Source organism: Carcharhinus amblyrhynchos, chromosome 4 (genome assembly GCF_965287045.1).
Source record: "Carcharhinus amblyrhynchos chromosome 4, sCarAmb.v2.hapA, whole genome shotgun sequence".
Lineage (NCBI taxonomy): Eukaryota > Metazoa > Chordata > Chondrichthyes > Carcharhiniformes > Carcharhinidae > Carcharhinus > Carcharhinus amblyrhynchos.
Window position 1 is genome coordinate 92,091,021 of NC_137327.1, and position 12,899 is coordinate 92,103,919.

The 12,899-nt window shown below is 45.2% G+C and overlaps 1 protein-coding gene and 1 pseudogene across 1 annotated transcript in view; both read left to right on the top strand.

The window, feature by feature from the left end:
* LOC145342456 (ADP-ribosylation factor-like protein 6) overlaps positions 1–340 on the top strand; it is a 48,505-nt gene extending 48,165 nt beyond the window's left edge. Inside the window, exon 7 of the mRNA XM_080188020.1 lies at positions 153–340. The gene's annotated coding sequence lies outside the window, so the exon portion shown is untranslated. The remainder of the gene's footprint in view (positions 1–152) is intronic.
* A 952-nt stretch (positions 341–1,292) lies between these two features.
* On the top strand, positions 1,293–3,112 carry LOC145342663 (histone H3, embryonic-like; annotated as a pseudogene).
* Positions 3,113–12,899: the final 9,787 nt, after the last annotated feature.

Genomic DNA, 12,899 nt, shown 5'->3' on the forward strand with positions numbered 1-12,899 from the left:
GCATAATAACAAAATGCAGTTGAAATAGGCTGTAAAGAGGCACACATCTTAAAGGGGACAGGATTTAGAGCCAACATTTATCATATATTAAGAAGCAAACAAGCATGCCCTCATCATAATCTGTTCAAAGTACATACATATTTATTTTCCAGATCAGATCAGATCTATGAAGCGGTGAGGAGTTACCAGAACTGAGAAATTGAACCGCAAAACCTGAGTTAACAAGAGAAGCAAGCAGTGATCATCGAAACTTGTGTGAATTGTGAATAAAATCTATGCCATAGAATTAATTATGATGTGGAGATGCTGGCATTGGACTGGGGTAAACACAGTAAGACGTCTGACAACACAGGCTAAAGTCCAACAGGTTTATTTGGTAGCAAAAGCCACTAGCTTTCGGAGCGCTGTTCCTTCATCAGGTAAATGGGAGTTCTGTTTACAAACAGGGCATATAAAGACACAAACTCAATTTACAAAATAATGGTTGGAATGTGAGTCTTTATAGGTAATCAAGTCTTAAAGGTACAGACAATGTGAGTGGAGAGAGAGTTAAACACAGGTTAAAGAGATGTGCAGTCGGGACAGTTAGTGAGATTTTGCAAGCTCAGGCAAGTCAGGGGGGTTACAGATAGTGTGACATGAACCCAAGATCCTGGTTGAGAACGTCCTCGTGTGTGGAACTTGGCTATCATCTCTGCTCAATGTCTCTGTGTTGTCATGAATCGTGAAAGCCACCTTGGAGAAGGCTTACCCGAAGATCTGGGGCTGAATGTCCGTGGTCGCTGAAGTGTTCCTCAACAGGAAGAGAACACACTTGCCTGGTGATTGTTGAGTGGTGTTCATTCTTCCGTTGTCGTAGTATCTGCATGGTCTCCCCAGTGTACCATGCCTCAGGAATCCTTTCATGCAGCGTATCAGGTAGACAACGTTGGCAGGGTTGTGTGGTGTCCTTGTCATTGTTCTCCTGAAGGATGGGTAGTTTGCTGCAGACATTGGTTTGTTTGAGGTTGTGTGGTTGCTTGAAAGCAAGAAGTGGGGGATGTGGGGATGGCCTTCTAGGATGTTGCTCTGCTATCCTTATTGTCTAGCCTATAGGTTAACTCCAGACCCACCTGGGATTGACTCTTTGCTGCCTTCTGAAACAGCTGAGCAAACCATTTGCTTGTTATACTCCTTCATGAGATATGGGCATTGCTGGTTGCAATCTTAAACCTCTACATTTCATGTGATGTAGGGAACATACATTGTTGTTAGAGGGGGAGTTCCAGGATTTTGACCCAGCAACAATGGTTCCAAGTGAGGATGGTGTGTGACTTGGAGGGCAACTTGCAGGTGGCGGTGTTTTCAGATGCATGCAGTTTTGGGAGGGAGTGACAAGAGGAAGATGGGAGAGAGGATGGCGAGGACCAATCAGACAGTGTGCAAGTCTACCAGTGTCAAAGCTTCCTGCAAGCAGCTGACCACCAAGACTGCGTGCAAGAGCGCCCAGGCTACCAGCGGCGTGAAGGAGCCGCACCGCTACTGCCCCAGCACTGTGGCACTGCAGAAGATTCACCACGACCAGAAGTCCACCGAGCCTCTGATCCACAAGCTGCCCTTCCAGCGTCTGGTGCGGGAGATCACCCAGGACTTTAAGACCAACCTGCGCTTCCAGAGCTTGGCATCATGGCCCTGCAGGAGGCCAGCGAGGCTTACCTCGTGAGGCTTTTTGAGGACACCAACCTGTGCGCCATCCACACCAAGCAGGTCATCATCATACATCTGGCCTGGCACATCCAGGGGGAGCGGGCCTGAGCTAAACTCCCAAATAAAACCCATTCCAGACATGTGCAGCTCTTGTTCTTCAAGGTTGTAGAGCTTACTGATTTGGAAGATGCTTTTGAAGGAGCTTTGGTGAGTTGTTGCAGTGCATCTTGTAGATGGTACAGACTACTCCAACTTCCCTTTCACATGCTACCTTTCCAACTACTGCAACTGCTCTCCTGTCGTCTGTCCCATTTCATTCCTTTTGGACTTCATAGCAGTTTGATACAACTGAGTGACTTGCAAGACTACGTGAGAGAGCATTTGAAGAAGGACGGGCCTCCTGTCACTGAGGAGCAGAAGTCCTACATTTCTTTTGTCAACCCCACTGTAAGCCATTTTCAAAAGCAACCAACTCTTCTACTGCAGGCAGTGGAAAGGGGTGGAGAGTTGTGTGTTTGTGGTGGGTGACAAGTAGTGTAAAATCCTACCAAGGAGTTCTCATTTTCTGCTTGTTAGGGCAGTAGAAAATTACGGTTCTCAAAATAAAACTTAATGCACCACCCTAGCTCTACAAATCTCTTGGGTTAATTAGATAAATCAATCTGGACAAGCATAAAGTGCAAGATGGTTACTGTAAAAATGTATCAGTGCAATGTTTAAGCCTAGATTTCCTCAGAGTACAGCAATGCTATCTATATTGGAAAGCAATAGAACACATTTTTAAATAATTGATTTTAAATAAATGAGTTTCTTCGAAGGGAAGCTAAAACACACTAGCTATCAATCTATTTATCTATGGATCTAACTACATGTAAATTGATAGGCTTTCCAGCAAAATGACATACAGCTGAGACCATGGTGGGAATTTTATCGCACTGCCCATCACAGGAATCAGAACAGGTGAGGGGTGGAGCATGGAAAGGTCCGTTAACCTCAGGCAGGATTTTATAGTTTCAGAATGGTATTTTATGGCAAAGCTGTGTACAATTCCTGTTTGGGAACTCTGTCATGCTTTGTGTGCAGTTCTTCGAGTTCAGGGTTTCTGAACTAATACACTGGATTCACTGTGGAGTAGAATGGAGGGTAAGAATTTCCTGGAGTGCACATTTAGAAGCTATTCATTCCATACCTACAGAAGGCTCCAAAAACATAAGTGAGTGGTCATCCAGCCTGTTTGGAAGTGGCGGACAGGGTAGGAATCATCAGAAATGTGGCACTTCAACCTGGTTTTCAACATTGAATACAAATGAGGATGTTAACACATTGAGGGACCATCTACACAGGGTCTGAAGGTGGAGGCAGGGTGAGTGGTACACAAGAAATTGCAGAATCCAGTGGTCAGAGATGATTTAATGGGAGAAATTTATACGGAAAAGCTAAGGGAGAATGGAAAGTATTAACTATCATTGTTCCGTGGGAGCAATGAAGAGAGGCTGCGATTTGCGAGTGGAGAGCTTGTGGGTGAGTACAGCGACTTTTTTCTTTTTTAAAACTAACTTTGTTTTAGTTTTCTTTTGCTTTCTTTAAGTTTGGCACCGGAAGTAGTTGCTAGGGCACTCGGGTCAAGTTTTTTTTTTCACCTTACTATAAATTAGACCGGAGGGGATTCCCGATACTCTACACAGGTAGAGTATCCCAGCCCTCCCCCTCCTCTAACCTAAAAAAGAGAGAGAGAGAGAGGGGCTCTGGCTGAGAGCAGGTAAGTTTGTTTTTGTTTTTGAGTGTGCTGTAAGGGCTTTGGCTCACAGGGCCAAAGAGATAAGGGTGAGGCAAGCTAAGTTATAAGTTTTTTTTTACTTTTTCCTCTGGGTTACTAAAAGGGGCAAGTATGGGTGTGAGGCCAGTATGTTGTTGCCAGTGCAACATGTGGGAGGTCTTGGAAGCTCCTGGTCTACCAGACATCCACACCTGTGCTCGGTGTGTGGAGCTGCAGTCCCTACGGAACCAGGTTAAGGAGCTGCAAATGCAGATCGAGGACCTTCGGCTCATTCGAGAGAGTGAGGAGGTTATAGATAGGAGCTATCAGCAAGTAGTCACACCAGGGCAACGGGAAGAAGGCACTTGGGTAATTATTAGGAAGGGGAAACCTTGGGTGATGGAGAGCACGCCGGTGGATGTCCCCCTTCAAAATAAGTACTCCGGCTTGAGTACTACTGGGGGGGACAGCTCATCTGAGGGAGGAAGCGGTGGCCAGGTCTCTGGAGCTGAGCCAGTAAGTCAAAAAAAATTAAAAAAGAGAGCAGAAAGGTAGTGCCAATAGGACACTCCACAGTGAGGGGGGCGGACAGGCGTTTTTGTGGACGTAGACGTGAGTCGCGGATGGTGGTTTGTCTCCCTGGGGCTGGGATCCGGGATGTCTCTGGGCGTGTCCCAGACATCCTGAAGGGGGAGGGTGAGGAACCAGAGGTTGTAGTGCATATAGGTACTACTGACGTAGGCAAGAAGAGGGAGGTAATCGTGAAAAGGGACTATAGAGAACTGGGTAGGCAGCTGAGGAAGAGGAAAGCGAAGGTAGTAATCTCAGGATTGCTGCCTGTGCCACGGGAGAATGAGGGCAGGAATGGAATGAGGTGGAGGCTGAATGCGTGGCTGAGGGACTGGTGCAGAGGGCAGGGATTTCGGTTCCTAGATCATTGGGACCTCTTTAGGGGCAGGTGTGACCTGTACAGTAAAGACGGGTGGCACTTAAATCCCAGGGGGACTAATATCTTGGTGGGAAGACTGGCTAAGGCTACCGGGGGGACTTTAAACTAGAAAGGATGGGGGGAGGGAATTGTGACGGGGAGACTGGGACGGAGGAGGTTAGCTCCCAGGTAGGGGAGGACTGCAGGCAGTATGAGAGGGAGGTTAGACAGGGGGTGGAGAAGGGAAATGCCCAGACTGAGGGGCTGAAGTGTATATATTTTAACGCCAGGAGTGTAGTGAATAAGGTCGATGAGCTTAGGGCGTGGATTGCTGCTTGGGAATGTGATGTGGTGGCCATTACGGAGACTTGGATGTCTCAGGGACAGGACTGGGTACTTCAGGTGCCAGGATTCAGGTGCTTCAGGAAGGACAGGGAGGGTGGCAGAAGAGGTGGTGGAGTGGCACTGTTGATCAGGGACAGTGTCATGGCTGCAAAGAAGGAGGATGCCGTGGAGGGACTATCTACAGAGTCTCTGTGGGTGGAAGTTAGGAACAGCAAAGGGTCGAAAACTTTGCTGGGTGTATTCTATAGGCCGCCCAATAGTGACAGGGAAGTTGAGGTGCAGATAGAGAAACAGATTCTAGAGAGATGTAGTAATAACAGAGTTGTCGTGATGGGAGACTTCAATTTCCCAAACATCGATTGGAATATCCCTAGGGTAAGGGGATTGGATGGGGAGGAGTTTGTTAGGTGTGTTCAGGAAGGTTTCCTGACACAGTACGTGGATAAGCCTATGAGGGGAGAGGCTGTACTTGACCTGGTACTGGCGAATGAACCAGGACAGGTGATGGATCTCTCGGTAGGAGAGCATCTTGGGAATGGTGATCATAATTCTATCTCCTTCACAATTGCATTGGAACAAGATAGGATCAGGCAGGCTAGGAAGGTGTTTGTCTGGAGTAAGGGGAAATACGAAGAAGTCAGGAAGTTACTTGGACAAAGAAACTGGAAGGAGGCGTTCTTAGGGAAAAGTACCGAAGGAAGGTGGCGGATATTCAAGGAATGTTTGTCTGGAGCTCTGCATGACAACGTTCCGATGAGACAAGGGGGGTTTTGGTAGGTTGAGGGAACCGTGGTGCACGAAGGCTGTGGTGAACCTAGTCAGGAGGAAAAGGAAGGTGTACAAAAGGTTCAGGGAACTAAGAGATGTTAAGGATCTTGAGGAGTATAAGGACTGTAGAAGGGAGCTTAAAAGGGAAATTAGGAGAGCCAGAAGGGGTCATGAGAAGACCTTGGCGGGTAAGATTAAGGAGAATCCTAAGGCCTTCTATAAATATGTGAAAAGTAAAAGGATGAGGAGAAGGGATAGGACCTATAAAGGGTGAAGGGGGAAAGGTCTGTGTGGAACCAGAAGAAATGGCAGAGGTGCTTATTGAGTACTTTGCCTCAGTATTCACAGTGGAAACTGATCTGGGAGATTTTGCTACGGATTTGCAGCAGATGGAAAAGATTGAGTATGTGGATATTAAGGAGGAGGATGTGTTAGAACTTTTGAATTCTATCAAGATAGATAAGTCACCGGGACCAGATGGGATGTACCCCAGGATACTGTGGGCGGTGAGGGAAGTGATTGCAGAGCCCCTGGCGATGATCTTTGCGTCGTCAATAGAGACGGGAGAGGTTCCGGAAGATTGGAGGATTGCGGATGTAGTTCCTATTTTCAAAAAAGGGAACAGAGATAGCCCGGGAAATTACCGACTGGTGAGTCTGACCTCAGTGGTTGGTAAGCTGATGGAGAGGCTTCTGAGGGACAAGATTTATGAGCATTTGGAGAGGTTTGACATGATCAGAAATAGTCAGCATGGTTTTGTCAAGGGCAGGTCATGCCTTATGAGCCTAGTTGAGTTCTTCGAAAATGTGACTGAACACATTGATGAAGGAAGTGCAGTGGACGTGGTGTACATGGACTTCAGCAAGGTGTTTGATAAGGTCCCCCATGCAAGACTTCTTGAGAAGGTGAGAGGGCATGGGATCCAAGGGCCTTTGGCCTTGTGGATCCAGAACTGGCTTGCCTGCAGAAGGCAGAGAGTGGTTGTGGATGGGTCTTTTTCGGCATGGAGGTCAGTCACCAGTGGAGTGCCCCAGGGATCTGTTCTAGGACCCTTGCTGTTTGTCATTTTCATAAATGACCTAGATGAGGAAGTGGAGGGATGGGTAAGTAAGTTCGCTGATGACACGAAGGTCGGTGGTGTTGTGGATGGTCTGGAAGGATGTCAGAAGTTGCAGCAGGACATAAATAGGATGCAGGACTGGGCGGAGAAGTGGCAGATGGACTTCAACGCGGATAAACGTGTAGTCGTCCATTTTGGCAGAACCAATGGGATGAACGAGTACACTATCAAGGGCAGGAGTCTTAGTAGTGTTGAAGAGCAGAAGGATCTGGGGGTCCGGGTCCACAGGACTCTTAAATTGGCCTTGCAGGTGGAGGATGTGGCCAAGAAGGCGTATGGTGTACTGGCCTTCATTAATCGAGGGATTGAGTTTAGGAATCGGGAGGTAATGCTGCAACTTTATAAGACCCTTGTCAGGCCTCATTTGGAGTACTGTGCGCAGTTCTGGTCGCCTCACTATAGGAAGAACGTAGAAGCTATTGAAAGGGTACAGAGGAGTTTTACAAGGATGTTGCCTGGACTGGACTGGGAGGCATGCCTTATGAAGTTAGGTTGAGGGAGCTGGGACTCTTTTCCCTGGAGAGACGAAGGTTGAGAGGCGACCTGATAGAAGTTTATAAAATGTTGAGAGGAATGGATAGGGTGGATTCTCAGAGGCTATTTCCCCGGGTTGAAATGGTCGCTACGAGAGGACACAGATTTAAGGTGCGGGGAGGCAAGTACAGAAGTGATGTTAGGGGTAAGTTTTTCACTCAGAGGGTGGTGAGTGAATGGAATAGGCTGCCGTCAGTGGTGGTGGAGGCGAACTCGCTGGGGTCTTTTAAAAGACTTCTGGATGAGTATATGGGATTTAATGGGATTGGGGGTTATAGATAGGTCTATAGATTGGTAGGTGTTGATGTGATCGGCGCAACTCGTGGGCCGAAGGGCCTGTTTGTGCTGTAGTGTTCTATGTTCTAACTATAAATGCCAACAAAGTCAGCATGGCTTCTGCAATGCTCGGGTAGAGGATATCACTAAGAGGGTGCGTAACATTCTGAAGGGGTATGGGAACAGCCAGAAGTTGTGTTCCGTGCAGGAATCAAGGCAAAGGAAAGGGTTGAGGTGTTACAGTCAAATTTCTGGAACTATCGAGGAACTTTAAGAAGTAGGACCTCAAAGGTACTAATCACTGGATTACTTCAAGTGTCAAGTGTGATTGAGTATGTGAAAAGGAGGATAAAATAGGTTCCTATGTAGCTGAGGAAATGATTCAGGAGGAAGGCCTACAGGTTCCTGTAACATTGGAACAACTCCTATGGCAAGAGAGACCTGTTAACAGATTGAACTTCAAAAGCGTTGGGACCAACGTGCTCACAGTAAGGTTAACCAGTATTCTAGCGAGGATTGAAACTATTTTGGCAGAAGACAGAAACCAGGATAAAAAAAAATTAATTAGGAGAAACAAAGTGCACAGAGGACTGGAAGAGGCAAATAACGCTAGAGTTTAAAATAGTTCAGGAATAGGGAAAGGTCAGGCAAAAATGCCTTGCCTTTAAGACACATGACAAAGCAGAATCACTGAGCAGAAACTGATAGCCAAGTTCTGCACGCCTGGATGGCCTCAAACAGGATCTTGAGTTCATGTCACACTACATGTAACCCCCACCATACTGCCTGAGTTTGCAAATTCCTATTAACTGTACTAGTTTGAAACAATTTACACCTCTTTAACCTGTGATTATCCCTCTTGCCACTCATACTGTCTGGACTATAAAGACTTGCATGCCAACCATTCTTCACATTCCAACTGTGTTTTTGCCTGTATATGCCATGTCTGTGAACCTACCCCCACTCACCTGATGGAGCAGCACTCTGAAAGCTCATGATTCCAAATAAACCTGTTAGACTTTAACCTGGTGTTGTGAGACCCCTTACTATTCAAAGTAACATTAAACAGGTTTAATGAAAGATATATTCTTTGCACAGAACAGAAAATGAAACAAAGCCACAAGCCTGTGAAACAACCCAGTGACACTACCATCAAATCATGTGACCAGCTCTTAAAATCATCATGCAATCACTCAAATATGTAACATCTTTCCCCCATCTGTGGTCATGACAAAATACAACCATATTGTATATTGGATCAACAATACTTTAGACCTAGTAATAAAAGGACATCTATTCCTCTTTGGTTGTTATGACATTATCGACCAGAAACTGAAATGGACCAGCCCTATAAATACTATGGTTACAAAGAAAGTCAGAGGCTGGGAATTCTGCAGTGCATAACCCAGACTTCCCAAAGTCTGTTCACAATCTACAAGGCACAAGTCAGAATGGAATACTTTCCACCTGCTTGGACCAGTGTGGCTGCAACAACACTTGAAAAGCTTAACACTCTAGAACAAAGCTGCCTGCTTGATTGGCACCCCATCCACAATCTTAAGCTTCATTCCCTCCACCATCAATGCATGGTGACAACACTGCAGCAACTGGTCAAGGCTCTTTCTGCAGGAGTAAGACAATGGCAACAGATGCATAGGAACTATATAGCTTTCCCTTCACTGTCCCTGGGATAAAATCCTGGAATTCTCTCCCTCACATTACTGTAGGTCTACTTGCACCAGATATACTGCAACAGTTCAAGAAGGTGGCTCAGCACCTTCTCAAGATCAATTAAGGATGGGCAACAAATACCAATAATGCCCACAACCCATAGTAGAATAATAATAGAGAATGTGCAGAGAAATCACAGAAATCTTGCATAGATGCATAAGAAATATCGTGATATTGGAGAACTTTAATTACCAAAATATTAATTCAGGTAATGCTAAAGGATAAGGAGGGGGAGGAATTTCTGAAATTTGTTCTGGAGAACTTCCTTGACCAGTATGTTCTTGGCCTACCTTGAAGGTGGCTTTTCTGGGTCTGATGCTGGGGAATGAGATAGGCCTAGCAGGCCAGGGGTCTGTAGGGAAACATTTGGGCAAAAGTGAACATTCACCAGTTTTACCATCCTGCCTGGCACAGGAATCTGAGATTTAGACTGGCAATTCAGAAGAACATGGAGCAATCTAAAGTAGAGCTTCTACATTGGAAAAGGGCTAGCTTCAACCAAATGAGAGTGGATCTAAGTAGGGTTAAACAGAACAAAAGATCGACAGGAAAATATCCAATAGAGCGAAGGGTAATCTTTAAGGAGATATTTCAAATACAATTTAGGTACATTCCAACAATGGATAAAGGTAAAGGAATAAATGCCAGGACTTCTTGGATGATGAGGGAGATAAAAATATGATGAATCAGAAAAAGGTATATGATGATATGGGAATGAATTGAGGACAAGGCCAGATATATTTGCCTGAAGCTTCTGATGTCCAGATCAGTGAAATCTTGACTTTCGTCTGTGTTACACATGATTCTGCAGAAGTCTTGCATGCACAAGTGCTGAAATTGCCCAGAAAGTTTAAACCTCTGATGGACTGATTTCCACTTAGGTGTAATGTCCCAGGCAACAGAAATCAGCCCCTGGACCAGGGTCTCCAATATGAAGCTGTGTCAGAGACTTGGATATTCATCCAGGAAATTTGGTTCAATTTATTATTGTCATGTGTATTAACAGAACAGCGAAAAGTATTGTTTCTTGCGCGCTATACAGAAAAAAACATATTGTTTGTAGAGAAGGAAGCAAGAGTATGCAGAATGTAGTGTAACAGTAATAGCTATGGTGTAGAGAAAGATCAACTTAAATGCAAGATAAGTCCATTCAAAAGTTGACAGCGACAGGGAAGAAGTTGTTCTTGAGTCGGTTGGTATGTGACCTCAGACTTCTGTATCTTTTTCCCGAAGGAAGGAGATGGAAGATAGAATGTCCGGGGCGTTTGGGGTCCTTAATTATGCTGGCTGCTTTGCTGAGGCAGCGGGAAATGTAAACAAAGTCAATGGATGGGAGGCTGGTTTGCATGATGGATTGGGCTACATTCACGACCTCTTGTAGTTCCTTGCTGTCTTGGGCAGAGCAGGAGCCATACCAAGATGTGATACAACCAGAAGAATGCTTTCTATGGTGCATCTGTAAAAGTTGGTGAGAGGCAAAGCTGACATGCCAAATTTCCTTAGTCTTCTGAGAAAATAGAGGCATTGGTGGGCTTCCTTAACTATATTATCAGTATGGGGAGATCCAGGACAGGTTGCTTGTGATCTGAACACCTAAAAACTTGAAGCTCGCGACCCTTTCTACTTCATCTCCATTGATGTGGACAGCAGCATGTTCTCCTTTACACTTTTGAAGTTAATGTCAATCTCCTTCATTTTGTTGACATTGAGGGAGAGATTATTGTTGCCTCACCAGATTCTCTATCTCATTCCTGTAGTCTGTCTCGTCATTGTTTGAGATCTGACCCACTATGGTGGGTCGAATTTGACTGCACAGTCATAAGTGTATAAGGGGTATAGTAGGGGGTTGAAAACACTGCCTCGTGGAGCACCAGTGTTGCGGATGATCGTGGAGGTGTTGTTGCCTATCCTTACTGATTGGGGTCTGTGAATTAGGAAGTTCAGGATCCAGTCGCAGAGGGAGGTGCTGAGGACCAGGCCTTGGAGTTTGGAGATGAGTTTCGTGGGAATAGTAGTGTTGAAGGCTGAGCTGTAGTCAATAAATAGGAGTCTGACATTGATGTCCTTGTTATTTAGATGTTCCAGGGTTGAATGCAGGGCCAGGGAAATGACATCTGCTGTGGACTGTGGCAGCAGTAGGCAAACTGTAATGGATCCAGGTAGAACAGGCGGCTGGAATGTTATGCTAGTTAATATCTGGTCTAAAGCAGAGATTATTAGCCAGTGTTGTATAATAGAAAATTGACACTTGGAAGCATCAAAGGTTAAAAATAATAGAGCTTTATTTATTTTCATGGCTGTGTTCACTTACAAGGTAGCCTGTTCCTCTGCAGTTTCCTGCACTAGCGACCTGTCATGTCACTTCCGGTAAATACATGAATACATTAATACAGTGAGACAGTGCTTAGTGCAGCTACCAAGAATCAATATTAATACATAACAGACAGCATTACTGGACAGGGCATAACCGACCCCCCTCTTGCCCCCATGATTCAGATACCGCCAACCCAGTCACTTCTCACCTAACGACCCACCCACTCAACTGACCTAGCCCCACCTAATTAACCCCCCACCTGATCCAACTACACCCTAGCATGACGACCCTGCTGCCCCCCTCACAACCAGACACACTTGGAAGCTGCAGATATGCCAAACTGTGAAAGCCTGAACCTTCTGAGACACAGATGCTGAGCTATGTTGGGAGAGCTGATCCTCTGCCACAAATGGTTTTGTGGGATCTTGCCTTCTTGCAGCTGGATCTCTGTGTCCATCCATTCTTCCCTGTAGAGTGGCATCTGACAGAGAATGAGACTTCAGTTTCAACTTCTGCTGATGTTACTATTGCTGCTACTGTTGATGTTGTCTCTCTTGTTCTCCATGAAGGTACGAGATGGAGTTGAATAAGCTGCCCTCATGCTGTGGCGAAGGCTGCCAGCAGAGAAGTGGAGCTTAAGGTGGTTCCCAGTTTGTCACTCATCTGGGATTCAACTCCCTGCACGAATTTAACTCCACCTCCTCTTGAATGTCAAGATTCTCACCAACAGTTCTGATCATTAACTCTTTATCAAAAGCTTTTGAAATGCTGAACTGATGTTAAGTTAGTGCCAGTCAAATGGAAAACTGATTGCAGATGATTATGTCATTGCCAATCAGTTGTAGGATAAAAACAAGACCGTTGTAAGGGAACTTAGAGATAGGAAGAAACACTGGGCCTGTGGGCCTTGTTAAATTGTTCTGGGATAGCTGATATTAGTACAATTGGCCAAATGACCATCTTTTGAGTTGTAATGATTCCTTAATCTTACAGTTCGCACATGTAGTATCAACCTGATGTCATATGGTCCTCTTTTTCTGCTTCATCTTATTCTCTACTTCTTAGTCACCTGGGGAGTTCTGGCTTTGATTCCTCGTCTTTGTCCTTTTGTGGGAATGTACCTGAAATGTACCTGAACCATCCCTTCTTTAAAGGTTGCCCAGTTTTGTATGTCAACCTTTTATTCCAATTTACCTGGAACATATTTGTTTTCCACCCACTAAGGTTTTCCCTCTTTCAGTAATGTATATCTCTTCTAAATTGCTGTTTTCAAGTTCATTGTCAGTCTAAATGATATAATGACCACCATCCTGTAAATGTTCCCCTGATGATACTTGATCCATTTGACTTCATTTTCCCAGAATCAGATCCAGCAAATGCATCTTTCCTCACTGGGCTAGAAATCTAGTGTTCAAGAAAATTCTTCTAAATGTACTTAAGA